A 15,922-nucleotide genomic window follows, 5' to 3' on the forward strand; every position below is an offset into this window, starting at 1 on the left:
GGTTGTTGCCCACTCTGATTTCACAATGGAAATCCTATTGCTTGGTCCTATTGCCCTATTTGCCCATTCCTCAATTAAAAACCTGATACCCTTCTACCTGAACCATTTATTACCCCACCTAAATTAAAATTGTAAGGAAAAGGCTACTCATTCCTGGTTAATTCAGACCTATATGTGCTGCAAGCTCCTCCCCACCATTCAATCCAGTAGGGACTTTACAATCCAGTTCAATAATGTACCTGGACTCTGAGATTCTAAGACGTTTCTCTTGATCACCCCCCCCCCGAATATGTTTAGGGATTTTATCAATTCCATAGAATCTCAGACTGCTGTTGTTGCTGTTATGATTTTCTGCATTATGCTGGGCCATAGGATAATTGTTTTCCTTGTTGTTTATGGCACGTAAATGTTGGAGTATCCGCAATACCAATGGGAGTTTAGTGCTGCCCACGTATCGGAGGCCACATGGGCACTCCAAAACGTAGACAACATATTCACTGTTGCAATTGATGGCTTGACCAATTGGTTTCACCCTGTCCGTACCTGTTCTATACTCTTTATAGTTCTTTCCATTGCGGTTAGCCTTACATGTAACTCACGTGGTGAAACCATTGGGTACCTTGAGCCATTGTGTTCCCTTATCGTCTGTGGGGTAGCTGTGTTCTAAATGATCACAAGTCAGTAGAGGTGCAAGGGCAATGCGCAGAATCATGAAAAGACATTGGAATCTCCTGGTAGCAGATCCCATAATTGGCAGAAAGATGGGGGTTGAGCCACAGGTAACCTACAGAAGAGCTAGGTCACTATGAGATTGTTCAGTACACAGCTACCCCACAGACAATGAGGGAACACACCTATTTTTTTAAATCGCAGGGTACGCGTAGGTACGCGTGCCCTGCCGATAAAAAAATTACATTTTTTTTAGCCCCCGGGGGTGCCAAATCCCAGGAGCAATTGATTGTTTCTAAAGGGGGGCTCCCACCCCTGGGGCTTATTTTTATAGGGTGGGGGCTCTGAGGCCCACCCAGCCCTGGGGACCGCCACCCCCAGGGCTTCTTTTTTTTTAATGATAATGGGGGGCTTTAATATTTTGTATGCAGGGGGCTCACGGCCCCCGCAGCCCCGGACTGCCACCCCCGGGGCTTCCTTTAAAATAAAATAAACCTGTGTGGGGGGCTGAAACCCCACCACATGCCACGGGGACCGCCACCACCCCAGGCTCTAATATTCAAATTGGGGGCTCCGTGATGGACCCCCCCAGCCCTGGGGACCACCACCCCCGGGGCTTTACAAATGATGGGAGGGGGGCCGTGGGGCCCCACTCCTGGAGCCTTTGATGACCCTGGGGACCGCCACCCCCCAGGGACGGCTCCTGTAGTGTCCCGGGGTGCCTACCCCGGGACACTGCTGTTTACTATGGTAGGGCGGGAGCCTCGCTGTTCCCGCCCTACCGTAGCACACTGCTTTCCTTTTTGGAAGAGAGAGCATGTTATCCTGCTCTCTCTTTTAAATAGGAAAGCAGATTGCTTTTCATCAGGGAGAGCAGCATGTAAGCTGCTCTCCCTGACGAAAAGCAATGCCGGCTCCCGAAGGACGTGGGGAGCTGGCTGGGACCGTGGGGGCGTTGGGGCTTCCCCCTTGGTCCCCAATGTTTTATTTGAGCCCGGGGGAGGGGGTCCCCGGGGATAATAAAAATTAGTGATAAAGGCTATTTTTGTACGGTAAATTTCAGTACGCGCACCAATCACAGCCGGACGACGTACCTAAGCAAGAAAAAGAAAAATATTTTTCAAATATTTATCAAGTTTATGTGTTTAGATGTTGGGTAGCTCTGAAAAGAGCCCTTGCGTTTATTTGGAGATTTTAGTACCTACAAGTAAGCACCGATGCAGAGTCTAAAGTTCAAGAGGAAGACTCTATTCCCCTCATCCGTAAAATGTACACCATGTCTCCTATAGATGCTATGCATATTGAAACGTAGATTGTTGTCATAAATGGTACCCCATTCTATAGTCTCGGAGAAAAGCAGAAACAGATGTATTCACATGTTTCCTAGCTTTCTCAATCTGTGGACAAAATTGATTGGACCAGTTCCATTTCTGCCTTTGGCATATGTTAGAGTAGACAAAGGTATTTTGGGGGAAAAGTGACATCAGTTCTGTAAAGGTGTCCTTCATAAACATTTCCAGACCTACCCCAGTCAAAGTGCCTTGGTAATTGCCACCACAGTGCACAATTATGAGGTCATGGTGTTGGAGATGCAAAAAGGATTTCACCAATGGCATCAATTGGTGCCACTTTAACCCTCTCTGTCCAATCCATTTAATGTCTACATTTGGTAAACCTAGGTCTTTGTGATTTCATTTAAGTTCTGCATACGTTTGGCTCCAGAAAATATAGCTGTTTCCCATAATCCACAATCTAAGCATTTTGAAGAGATGTTTGGATGCACCCAGATGGTTACTGTAAATGAAATGACACTTTGAAAAATAAGATTTTTCTAAAATGGTGGATAAGATGCAGCTTTGAAAAAAGCAAAGAAATGGTTGGCTGTTTGAAAATATTTTACACAGAAAACTAGGGTGCAATTTCTGATTTTTAAAAGCCTGATATTCATTGGTTAATAAAAAATTGATAGAAAAGAATGTTACTTAAGATAAGCTGGTATATTGACAAGTCAAGCGCACCTGCTGTTTTGATTTGCAACATTGTTTGATTAACTTTTCACCTGTGTGCTTAGCTAGCTGTTCCCTGAAGTGTTTCTATGGTAACAGGCAGAAGGCAGTATGGGGGTAGGGTTGAAAGTTTTGTCAGTTGGAAAGGTTTCAAAAGTTCAAGCGATAGAAAAGTGTGTTTCGTTTTGATTTAATGTGGGAATAAATGTGATTTGTTATTTATTTGTATATGTGTGTAGATTGGTTGTGTAGATTGACAGGAGAATGTTGCTATTTGTTATAGGTCTTCCTGACCCCCTAGGGCTGCTAAGGGGGTTTCACAATGATCCCCAAGGTCAAAATCATTTTTTTTTTAAATCACGGGATACGCGTAGGTTACGCGTATGCCGTGAAAAAGTAAAAAAAAAATTAATCCTGCTTAATTGTTAATTAGCCCCCCGGAGGGGCCAAATCCCGGGGGCAATGTTTTCATTTATAATGGGGGACCCAGAGGGGCCCCCCAGCCCTGGGGCCCGCCACCCCTGGGGCTTTAACGATATGTATGCGGGGGGCTCACAGCCCCCCTCAACCCCGGGGACCGCCACCGCTGGGGCTTCTTTTTTTTAAAGATAAAATAAACCTGTCTGGGGGGGCTGAAACTCCCCCACACGCCCCGGGCACCGCCACCTCCCAGGGGCTCTAATATTTAAATTGGGGGGTCCGTGATGGACCCCCCAGCCCTGGGGACCACCACCCTCCCGGGGCTTTACAAATGTTTGGGGGGGGCCACGCAGCCCCCCTCCTGGAGCCTTTGATGGCCCTGGGGACCACCACCTCCCAGGGCCGGCTCCTGCAGTGTCCCGGGGTGCATACCCCGGGACACCGTTGTTTGCTATGGTAGAGCAGGAGCCTCATGGTTCCAGCCCTACCATAGCAAACTGCTTTCCTATTTGGAAAAGAGAGCAGGTTATCCTGCTCTCTATTTCAAATAGGAAAGCAGAATGCTTTTCGTCAGGGAGAGCAGCATGTAAGCTGCTATCCCTGACGAAAAGCAATGCCGGCTCAGGCAGGACGCGGGGAGCCGGCTGGGACCGTGGGGACGTAGGGTCTCCCCCCACGGTCCCCAACGTTGTATTTGAGCCCCGGGGATGGGTTCCCTGGGGAAAATAAAAGTTAGTGATAGGGGCTATTTTTTTTAACAGTAAATTTACAGTATGCGTACCAAGCGCGGCCGTACGACATATGGTGCGAGGTTCCTAAGTCGTACCGTACGCGTACCTAAGCAAGAACAAAATAATTAAAAAAATATGTTTTACAGATTTCTATCAAGTTTATGTGTTTAGATGTTGATTGGTTCTAACAAGAGCTCTTCTCTTTATTGGTACTTATAAGTAAGTACCTTTTGCAGAGTCTAAACTTGTTGAAGAGGAGTGTTTTACAGTGTGCTGAACTTTTGCCCTCTGTGGACAGTTGACTTTTGCATGATGTGTTGGGGGTAGGGTTCAAAGTTATATGAGTTGGAAAGGGTTCAAATGTTCAACCAATAGAAATGTGTGTTTGGTTTTGAATTAATGTGTGAAGCAATTTGATTTGTTATTAATATGTATATATGTGGAAATTGAGAGGGAAAATGTGCCATTTTTTGATTTTGCTGTGCACACTGAAGTAGAGAGATTCTGTATAAGAATATCTGCTGTGTGACTGGCATTCTTCTTAATCTACAAATCAATTTGAAAGGTGAGTTGATAACTTGTAAGGGAATGTATGTGGTGTATTTTGTTTTTAGTAAGAGTAATGTGTTTGTCCTTCTAAAGTGTATAGAATCACTTTCTGAGTTTGTCTGAAATTTGGATAACTATTGTGATTAAACCATTTGGTAAGTTAATGTGTTCAGTGAGTAAGCATTGTGTAATAAAGTGAAGTACTAAAAAATGTAGAATGTGTGCAGTCACTTTTTCAGTTGTAGAGTAGTTAATAGTGTTGCTTGTTTAGAATTAGGCTTGTGTTTTAAATCTACAATTTTCCAGCCAGTATACATAGGGACCCCTAGTATGCAAGGGGACTTAATCTCCCAACTTAGAACGCGCTACAGGGTGCGTTTGCACAGTGGTGAAGACAGGGGTGGGGCTTGAGGTGACATGTGTGCAAACATCCTCTGTGGTGCTTTTTAAGTTGGGGAATTAATTCCTCTTCAATCCAGAGGACCCCTAGGGGCCAACTAGCCCAACAGGTACCTCCAGTAGGTGCCACGGAGCTGCATTGCAGAGTGTAGTAAAAAGGGGGCGTGACCTCTGAACACCTCTCTGCAACGCAGCTCCCTGGCGCATACTGGAGGTACCTGGTGGGCAAGTTGGTCCACAGGGGACCTCATGATTACAGAGTAACCCTTATATCTTTTAACATATTGCAGATGCATATAACATGGATTGCGTCCTCAATACCGCTGCCGCATAAACAACACTGCTGGGCTCCTTCCTTTCTCTCCCAAGGCGGCAGGAACTCTATGGACCCTGGAAAGAAGGCCGTCTTGATATTACTCGATCTATCGGCGGCCTTCGACACGGTCTCACACACCATTCTGATTGACCGTTTTCGGAGCGCAGGGATAGGCAGAGTAGTGCTAGAGTGGTTCCAAAATTTCCTGAGCCTGAGACGACAAATCACAGTGCTGGGCCAATACAGATCCGAGGAAAAACCGATTAAAACAGGGGTACCTCAGGGCTCTACTTTGAGCCCGTTACTTTTCAATCTCTATATGGTACCCCTGATTGAGCTAATCTCTTCGTATCAGATCAGCACTATCTCCTACGCTGAAGATACGCAGCTCATTCTGGTTCTCGACAGGGAGTCCTCACAAGCTGAAGAAAATTCAAGACATGCTTAACGGCAACGTTCGAATGGATGAAGATCAATCACTTGAAGTGTAATTCTGGTAAAACAGAAATCCTTCCATTCGGTGCGCAAAATCTATTTTCCCCTAAGCAGTGGTGGCCTGAAGGCGCTGAAGCTCCCCCTAACACCATTTCCTCTGCCCGTAATTTAGGTGTTAAGTTCAACAACGCTCTTTCATTCAAGCAACAAGCCATTGGGGTAGCAAGTTCCTGCTTCCATATCATCCGAATGCTAAGGAAGTTTTTTGATCTCCTTCCTTTGTCCACGAGAAAGACGGTGGCGGTGGCACTTATTACATCAAGACTGGACTACTGCAACAGTCTATATGCTGGAGCAAATAAGACCGTGCTCCACAAGTTGCAGATGGTCCAGCATGCCGCCGCCCGTCTTGTCCTGGGCTGGCCCAGGAGATCGTCAGCTTCTGCAGCACTCCGTGCCCTCCACTGGCTTCCCATCCATAAGCGCTTGTTATTTAAGATCTTGATTATTGCCTTCAGAGCCTACCATGCACTAGGACCTAGATATCTGTCCAATAACTTTAAACGACATCTGCCAACCCCAAACCTGAGATCCTCCCACCTCAACTTACTAGTGGTCCCAAAATTCAGACTAGCGACCAAAGGTTGGAAATCCATTGTAGTCCTAGGCTCTAGAGCCTGGAACAAACTTCCTCCTGCACTTCGTCAAATTCCTACTGAATCTCTGTTTAGGAAAGCCCTAAAGACCTGGGATTTTACGCTCTCTGAGGCGGCCTGTAAGGGTTTGGTGTAATGTTTGATCTCTTGAGTTGTTCCAGCCTACTCACCCTTTTTCTATTCTGGGTTGACCTACAGCGCCAAGATGCTCCATGGAGTGATAGTATGCGCTATATAAAAGCCATTTTACATTTACATTTACATTTAAAGGGACCTACTCCCAGTCGGAGTCTTAGGAATTTTTCCTTGATGTTAATTTTTAATCCCATGTTCAGGTAGAGCTGGGGTTTTAGTTTTTTGTATGTATGTAGAACCATCCAGCCGTGTGATCGTTTGGCTAATGTTTTCTTGTCCTCAATTGCGGATAGTAAGCAAGTTACTTTTGTCACCGTTTTTTTTAATGTTAGATGGTTAACCTGGGTGTCCCACAGCTCTCTTAAACCTAGGTGTTTAATTTGTATGCAGTTGTCATTACTGCAGATCGAGTTGTATGCAATCTAAGTGAAGCATTCTACCACTTTCTTCCTTAAGTTTTTATTTGGCCACTGGTACATGTAATAAATGTTTACACTATGGGTCGTTGCTTTTTGTATTTGTAGTGAGATTTATAAAACCGAAACTGTTTCTCTGAAATATTTTTAAAGCATACCTAATTAGAAAACAGGTTAGTAATCTTACTCTGAGTACACAAATCGCGTGATAAAAATTAGCATTGAATACTTGTATTTGTTTTAAAACAAAAAAAAGAGTCTGCAGTTGTTTCTAGTAATTAATGTTGTGTGTATGACATTTATTCTAATATTCTATGCTGATCCAAGTCACCATCTTTATGAGGATGAGCAAGGGTTTGACATACCATATTGTACTGACCTGCACTGTCAGTGCGTTCAACTTTTTGGCTGAGAAAAAATTCCAATGCTTATGGGAATAATTGAAGGCCCTTCTTTTATTGCAAGGCTTTCTTTATGTAAATGGAACCGTTGTGCCTACGACCTTGTATGTAGTTCAGATAAAGTGCATTACTTTCAGAGGCAGAACGAATTTGCCATGGACAATATTGAAACCTTGCATTCCTGTTTAATTGCAAGACAAAATCAGGAATTGTTAGCTAACAGAAATGTCTAACGTTATCGCTGAATGCATAGATTTTAATTTATTATTCTGTGAGTCGCTTTCGGATCGTATTTGTATCAATATTTTAGTGTGCCATAGCTACTAAGCAGTAATTACACATAATGTGCTGAAAAGTCACCTTCAATTGAACGGTATGCCTCATAAATGACCTTTTAAATGGAGCAGAAATCAGCCAACCCTGCAGGCAACAGTGCACCTTTATTGCTGAATTAATTTGCATGTTTTAGTTATGCTCCCTCCGATATGAAGCATTTGAGTAGGTCATAGTTGGTGCACCTTGAGAAACCTCCTTATTTGCTGGCACTGTCAGATATTGCTAGCACACCATAATAACATGCTACAGTCCTTTTTAGGGCAGATGTCTATGAGGACAGTTACATGACCTGTGATGAAACTAAAAAGACAAAGGGGCATATTTACAAGGAGACTGCGCCACCGGAACATCACTTTTTTATACGTTCTGGTAGCGCAATGCCATGTGCCATATTTACAAAGAAGCGTTAAGTGGCTTTTTATGGCTTAATGCCACTTTGTAAACATGGTTTCTTTTCATGCAAGTATCTGCATGAAAAGGCCATGCAATGGGTGTTGTTGTGAGCATTCCACCAGAACACCCATTGCTCTGTGACACTGCCCCAGATTTACAAGGATCTATAAATCTGAGGATGCGCCAAAAATTAAAGCCATGTAATAGCAGGCATTACAATGGCATAACGAGGAGAAATGCATTCATTTCTCCTTGTTTATGCTTTTTCAATGTGAGCTGCATTCTGCAGCACACATAGAAATAACAAATAGCCATTATTGATTGTTTATGTACAAGAAGGGACACATTCCCTCACATAAACAATCATTCCCCGCGATGTAGGGACCCTTGAACTATGGCGCAAGGGTGTCTGTTTTGGTGCTAGGTAGCTATTTTTTGTGACAGTGCTAGGAAAAACTGAGGGGTGCACCACATTGTTGTAAATATGGCCCATCCCTGCATTTTTGAATTGGCAAAGCATGGCGCTGCAAAATTTGCTGTTGTGCTGCGCCCCATCACTTCCTTATAAATATTCCCCCTGGTGAGGCTGTGTATAACAATATCAAGAATACGTAGTTCAGCAGATAAATGCCTAAAACAGACAAGCAGACCAATGGTTAGAATTTCCCTTTTGATGATGGAGAACTGTTGTCACTCCTGTGGACCTCACTCTCAAGTTCCCATTCAACCCTCCTGTGATCAAATATTTGAGACCCCAAGCAATGATACTACCCTTCATGTTAGTTGTAAAACATTGCTCTGTTACACATTCTTTTAATACCGGTGTCGGTGAAGTTTAACAACTTGAATGGTATTGCTGTAGCTACCTCATCTCTGTTTCTGTCCTTTCTTTATTGGGTATCTAAGGGCCTGATTTAGAGTTTGGAGGATGGGTACCCTATCTCAAATGTGAAGGATATCCTATCTACTTTATTACAAGTGCATTTGGATATAATGTACTTGTACTAAGGTGAACAATACATCTGTCATGTTTGTAACGTAGTAGCCATCCATAAAACCAAGAATTTTGAACTTAAGAACATTTTAATTTTCTATTTGAATCCAGTTTAATTAATCTTATTTGCATTTTCATTTTTTTTCTGAACACATTCTGATCTTCTTCTCTTTTCCTTCGTTTACCTAACACTTTAGAAAGATGTTAGTTTTTGTCTCTCTGGAGTCGAAGCATGGTTTTCCTTTTCTATTAACACTATTGAAAATGAAACTTAGGGCTCATTACAATGGTGGTGGGATTAGAATCTTACCCCCATTGCCGTGGACAAGGGACCGTCCAACAAGACGTCAGCGGTTCCACCGCTCGATTGCAATGTGCCCACCGGACTGGTGGGCAGAAAAGTGCTCAATAACACAGTGGTTTGTGCTGCTGTCCTGGAAAAGGGTAGCAGCACAAGTAGCAGTGTTTTGGAGCACTTTGTGAACGTTCCTGCACAGTGTGCCAGGCACCATGTGGTGCCTGGTACACAATGCATGAATGTGTGTGGGAGCACTATAAGTGCCCCCAGGGCCACATTACAGTGACCCACAAGGGATGGGGCCATGCTTGGGGCCCCCAAAATCCCTTTCAGGCTAGTTTTTCATGACAGTGAAACCGCCATGAACAAGCAGTCAGAATGGGACACTGAAATCCTGACAGGATCATGATTCCGACCACTGCCCTGTCAGGAACAGTAGATCCTGTTGGAGGTGACTATCTGTCCCCGACAGTCAAGGTCTGACGGTATGCATCGTAATGTGGCTGTCGGCCCGAAGGGTTGTCTGTTGGTGGGACCACCACAGATGGCCTGTCTTGTGGCAGTCCAAATGGCACAGTAATGATGCCCTTAATTGTTTCCGACGTCCAACCCTTTTTCTTTATCACTGTCATCCTAGTTTCCTTACAGAGATCTTCACGTTCATCCCTCTTCCTACAATCTTGGTTTCACCTTCCCATCTTCAGGAATCCCACTGACCTGGTCAGTAAGCTGCTCCCCTCCTGTGCAGCTCCACCATGTAGTGCTGCCCTGCAGACCCACTGACCCTTGCTGGGTATTGAGTTTGAGGCCCGCCTCCACCCGCAGGCTCCTGCCTGCATCTCATTCCTGGTGGTCCAGTGGTAGAGCGTCTCTGTTCTGATGCTGTTTCTGCCCTGTGTCACTTTGTTTTCGGCCACTTCTTCCCTTCTTCTTCCTTTCCAACTGTTTTCTGCCATTTTGCTTTTGCCACTTTTTCTCTGTTACTTTTCCACTTTCACTTCACTTCACTCCACTTCACCCTTTTCGTGCCTCTACAAAGCCCTGATGCCCGCCATATTCCAGTACAACTGTTCCCGCTTCCTGTCTTCCAGCTGTACAGCCCTTCCCCTCACATTACTTAATGGCAGTCACTGGGCAGCAGTGCTCAGCGGTTGTGCCACTGGCACACCATAGGTGCACCACAGGCAAGACCGTCTGAATTGTCCACACCTGGACCGTGCCCAGTGCATCCGACCCTGGTCCTCGGACCCATCGCCACTACGATTCCAGCACCTTCCACACATGCAACCTCAGATGCAACACCATGTGCCAGCTCTCAACACTGATGGACACCTAAGGCCCCTTCTCCAGCCACCCCTGCAGCTGCACCCTTACCCACCTGTACACTCCAGCTCCTCCACCAGCCCGACTGACCCCCACAGCACCCAACCACCTCAGATGCATCCTCCTCGACATTTACTCCCCCGACAGACATGCCACAGAGACCTGGAACCTCTTTGACTCTGCCTCGCCCGACATCGCCTTCCTGTAGGAAACCTGGACCAACCCCAGTTCAGCACCAGACATAGCTATCAGCATCCTCCACCACTACAAGATCATCCACAAGGACTACATCAACCTACCAGGGGGAGGTATTGCCATCGTCCACAAAAACACCCTATGCCTGACCATGCACTCGGATGACCCGCCAACCCACATGTAGCACCGCCATTTCTAGATCCAGACCACCCGAAGATCACCCTCTATGGCACTCTTGTCTACGTACCACCTGGCCCTGGGTTCCTTTCACTGAGGCCATCATCTACTTCATGGCATCCCAGGCCCTTGCATCCACTGACTACACCCTACTTGGTGACCTCAACTTCCACCTGGACAACCCCAATGACCGAAACACCTAATCCCTCATAGAGAAAATCATTAGCTTAAGACTCAGGCAGCTAGTTACCTCACCTATGAACACGCTAAATTCCATCTTCACTGCCAGTGACAGCATCACCTTCAGCCACACCAAGGAACTCCTCTGGACTGACCACCACTGCATTCACTTCTCCTAAAACTCACAGTACACCACCGCGCCCACCGCTTCACCCACAGAAGCTGGCACAAAGTCATCAAAGAACATCTCACCACCCTCCTCAGCAGAACCCTGCCCCGACATCCATAGATACCAATACCGCAGCATGCAACCTCCACCAATGGATCACCAACTGCTCCAACACTCTGGCTCCCCGCAGGAAAGACCCCGGCAACAACATGTCAAGGAATCAAGCTGGTTCACTCCCACCATATAAGAGCCCAGAGGCACCTGCAGATGGCTCAAGAAGGGATAGTGGAACAACAAAACCTCAGGTTTCCACACCGCCTACAAAGCAGGTGCCACTGCACACCACCACCATCTCATCAAAACCACAAGGAAAACAGCCCTCCAAGACAGAATCAATGCCAGCGTACACAACAGCAAAGAACTCTTTGCCATCATCAAGGTGTTTCCCAAGCTACACAGCGAGACCACAGATGTCCCACCCACCCAAGACCTCTGCAACAAACTTGTCACCTTCTTCCACCACAATATCAAGCAGGTCTATGACAGCCTCAATTCCCAAGACCCCACAACAGATTGTGCTCAAACAGACCACGTATGACACCCAAAGACCATGTAGAGCATCCACTCCAGAGCCCCATGGAATCCTTGCCCTCACCACATCTTCCACAGTGCCGCCTCTACCGCCGCATCTGAGCTACATTGCACCATCCACTACTCCATTGAAACAATCACCTTCCCCCACGAGTGGAAACATACTGAGATCAACCCCCTGCTGAAGAAGGATTCTGTGCACCCGACAGACCTCAAGACCTTCCAGCTCATCTATCTGCTCCCCTTCCCAGTCATGAAAAAGGCATCAACACCCAGCTTGCCTATTTCATTGAACACAGCCATGTTCTGAACATCTCTGTATCAGGTTCCTGAGGCAACCATAGCACCAAGATGCCCTCCTCGCTGCCACCAATAACCTCCACTTCCTCTTCGACTAGGGCAAAACTGCAGCCCTCATCCTCCTGGACCTCTCGACTGCCTTTGACACCGTCTCCCACTTTCCCTAAGCACAAGTCTCCACAACATTGGCATCCATGACAAAGCCCGGACTGGATCCGCTCCTTCCTCACTGGTTGAACACTGTGGGTCAGACTACTACCTACCTCTCAGAACCTACAGAGATCAGCTGCGGAGTGCCCCAGGGCTCCTCCCTGAGCCCCACCCTCTTCAACGTCTACATGGCCCCACTTGCAGCCATTACCAGGAACCAGGGACACAGCTCATCCCCCCCTCGCCAACAAACCCACACTCAACAAGAACAGCTTCCATGAAGGGATGAAAGTCATAGCCACCTGGACAAGAGACAGCTGCCTCAAACGCAACTCAGACAAGATAGAAGTCCTCATCCTGGGAGCCTCTCTGCTTAGAATGACTCCAGGTGGCCTGCTGCACTGGGAACCCCCCTCACCCCTCACACCCACGGACAACGCACAAAAACTCAGCATAATACTGGACTCATTTCACACAATGAACCTCCTGATCTCTTCATGCTTCGACAGTCTCCACCTGCCCCAAAAGACCTTCAGATGGATCCTTACTGAATCCAGGAAGATGGTCGCCCATGCCCTTATTAGCAGCATACTCAATTACGTCAATGTACTCTATGCTGGCGTCACATAGAAACTCCTCCTAAAGCTCCAAAACGTCTAAAACGCTGCAGCCAGACTGGTCCTAAACATCCCCCACCATACCCAGATCACACAATGCCTGCATGAACTCTATGGCTCCTAGTCAACAGAAGAATAACTGTTAATCTCCTCACTAATGCATGTAAGGCCCTCCACAACATTGGTCCAGCATACCTGAACTTACCTGAACCACCATGGGACTTCTTGGCTGGTGAATTGTGTAGGGTAATGGCTCTCCTGGGAAATACGTAGTGAGTATACACTAGTGTACAAATATGACTGCGGTTTATAAGGGTGGGGAGAGCCACTCTCCTCCCAAATGTGTGGAGGATAACCACTGATAAACCAAAACAACAGTCCATTGCACACGCCAACAGTATATATTATGTATCATTGACAATAATAAAAATCTAAATAAAAACAATCCTGTTACTCCATTGAAACAGTCACTTCAGTTTAATCTTGAGATCCTTAGCTCGACATAATTGCAGCACTGACAGTGACTTTGTGGGTTGCCTCAAAAATATGGGGGACAGATTTGTGCGCAGGGGTTGCAGTCAAAGAATGATACATAATGCACTGAGCAGGATTTCAGGAGTAGAAGGACAACAAACACTTCAAGATAAAGGCAAGCGAGTGGATCCTAAAACTATTCAGCTTGTCACAGATTACAATACACTCAAGATGGCATTCACCAAGAGCATGCAAAAACACTGGCACTAATTGTGTGCTGATAAGACATTGGAGGCTTTTATCTCTTCTAGACCAGGGGTTACATTTCGTATGGGTAAGAGCCTCAGGAATCTACTGAGTCCCAGCTACCCGAAAGCGGGTACTCAGAAAAAGTGGCTATTGTCACAGGGTCTTGGTTTCTACAAGTGTGGATGCTGCTCCACGTGTAGATGGCCCTCAGATCAAAAGAACTAGGGGCATATTACCAAGCAATAGCGATAATTATCGCTATTGCTTGGTTAGAGACAAAACTTTACCGCTGAGCTGCAGCGATTTTTACTGCAAATAAACCTTGTTATTACCAAGGTTTATCGAAAATGCGATAAAAATCGCCGCAATGCATGAATATCGCTGAAAAGTCCGCGATATTCATGCATTACCGAGATAATGCTGTTAGCCATGTTATCCACCTCCCATTGGATAACATGGCTAAGAACTGCTCAGGGCAGGTGTTAGCTGTTGGAGATATTCGCGCTAAGAGCGAATATCTCCAAAAGTTGGTAATAGGAGATAGCGATGTTAGCGACTGTTTTCAGTCTCTAACATCTTGGCATGCCCACTTTCCATGTCATTAGTGATAAATATCACTGACATGCAAAGTGGGGCCCAAGATGGTCGCTATTTCCTACTAGCTGTCGCTAACTGGTGTTAGCGATAGCTAGGTAATAGGGAGATAATTTTATCTCCGCTTTCTTGGCTTTTAAAGCCAAAAAAGCGGAGATAAACCCCCTTGATAATATGCCCCATAGTTCTTTCTTTGACCAGTGAAGGTAGGTCTGATAAGAACAGTTTTATCTGTCTTTTTAGTTTTCAATATTTTTGTATTTTTTCAATAAGTTGTTTTGATAAAAAACAAAAAAAGGAGCTGCAAACAAAAAAGTGTGGAACAGGAACACAAAAGTTAAAAATAAAAGTAATGTTTTGGACAATGGTGCTCTTCTTTAGCCTTCACAATGAGATTAATAGAGTGCTGATTGTAACAAATATCGAAGTCAAAATATGGAACACCAAAATATCGATTCCTATCTACAAACAGGTAAGTACTAAAATATTGAATCCAAAATATCGTTTAAAAAACATATACTTAGTCCAAATATCGATTTTTTTTTAAATGTGTTATTAATTAGTTAAAATTAATGAATTATTAAAAATAATTAAATAAAATATACTAAAGATACTTAAATAACATTAAAATAATAAATAATGAATTTAAATTATAAAGAAAATACAATTTTATTTTTCAAAACATATATACATATATATTAACATAATATAATTAAAAAAATATACAATATCTTTACCGTAGGATAGCGTAGGGAAAATTACTATTCCCACTCCAGAGAATGCAACAGTAGGTAAAGCGTTGTATAGCGTAAGTGTAAAAATTACTATTCCCACTCCAGTGAGTGCAACAGTAGAGAAAGTGTTGGATAGTGTAGGGGTAAAAATTACTATTCCAACTCCAGAGAGTGCAACAGTAGGGAAAGCGTTGGATAGCGTAGGGGTAAATATTACTATTCCCACCCCAGTGAGTGCAACAGTAGGGAAAGTGTTGGATATCGTAGGGGTATAAATTACTATTCCCACTCCAGTGAATGCAACAGTAGGGAAAGCGTTGGATAGCGTAGGGGAAAAAATTACTATTACCACTCCAGGGAGTGCAACAGTAGGGAAAACGTTGGATAGCGTAGGGGTAAAAATTACAATTCCCACTCCAGTGAGTGCAACAGTAGGGAAAGCGTTGGATAGTGTAGGGGTAAACATTACTATTCCCACTCCAGAGAGTACAATAGTAGGGAAAGTGGTGGATAGAGTAGGGGTAAAAACTACTATTCCCACTCCACAGAGTGCAACAGTACGGAAAGCGTTGGATAGCGTACGGGTAAAAATTACTATTCCCACTCCAGTGAGTGCAACAGTAGTGAAAGTGTTGAATAGTGTAGGGGTAGAAATTACTATTCCCACTCCAGAGAGTGCAGCAGTAGGGAAAGCGTTGGATAGCGTAGGGGTAAAAATTACTATTCCCACTCCAGAGAGTGCAACAGTAGGGGAAGCATTGGGTAGCGTACAGGTAAAAATTACTATTCCCACTCCAGTGAGTGCAACAGTAGAGAAAGCGTTGGATAGCGTAGGGGTAAAAATTACTATTCCCACTCCAGAGAGTGCAACAGTAGGGAAAGCGTTGGATAGCGTAGGGGTAAAAATTACTATTCCCACTCCAGAGAGTGCAACAGTAGGGAAAGCGTTGGATAGCGTACAGGTAAAAATTACTATTCCCACTCAAGTGAGCGCAACAGTAGGTAAGGAAAAACT

Source organism: Lissotriton vulgaris, chromosome 4_1, assembly GCF_964263255.1.
Source record: "Lissotriton vulgaris chromosome 4_1, aLisVul1.2, whole genome shotgun sequence".
Taxonomy (NCBI): Eukaryota; Metazoa; Chordata; class Amphibia; order Caudata; family Salamandridae; genus Lissotriton; species Lissotriton vulgaris.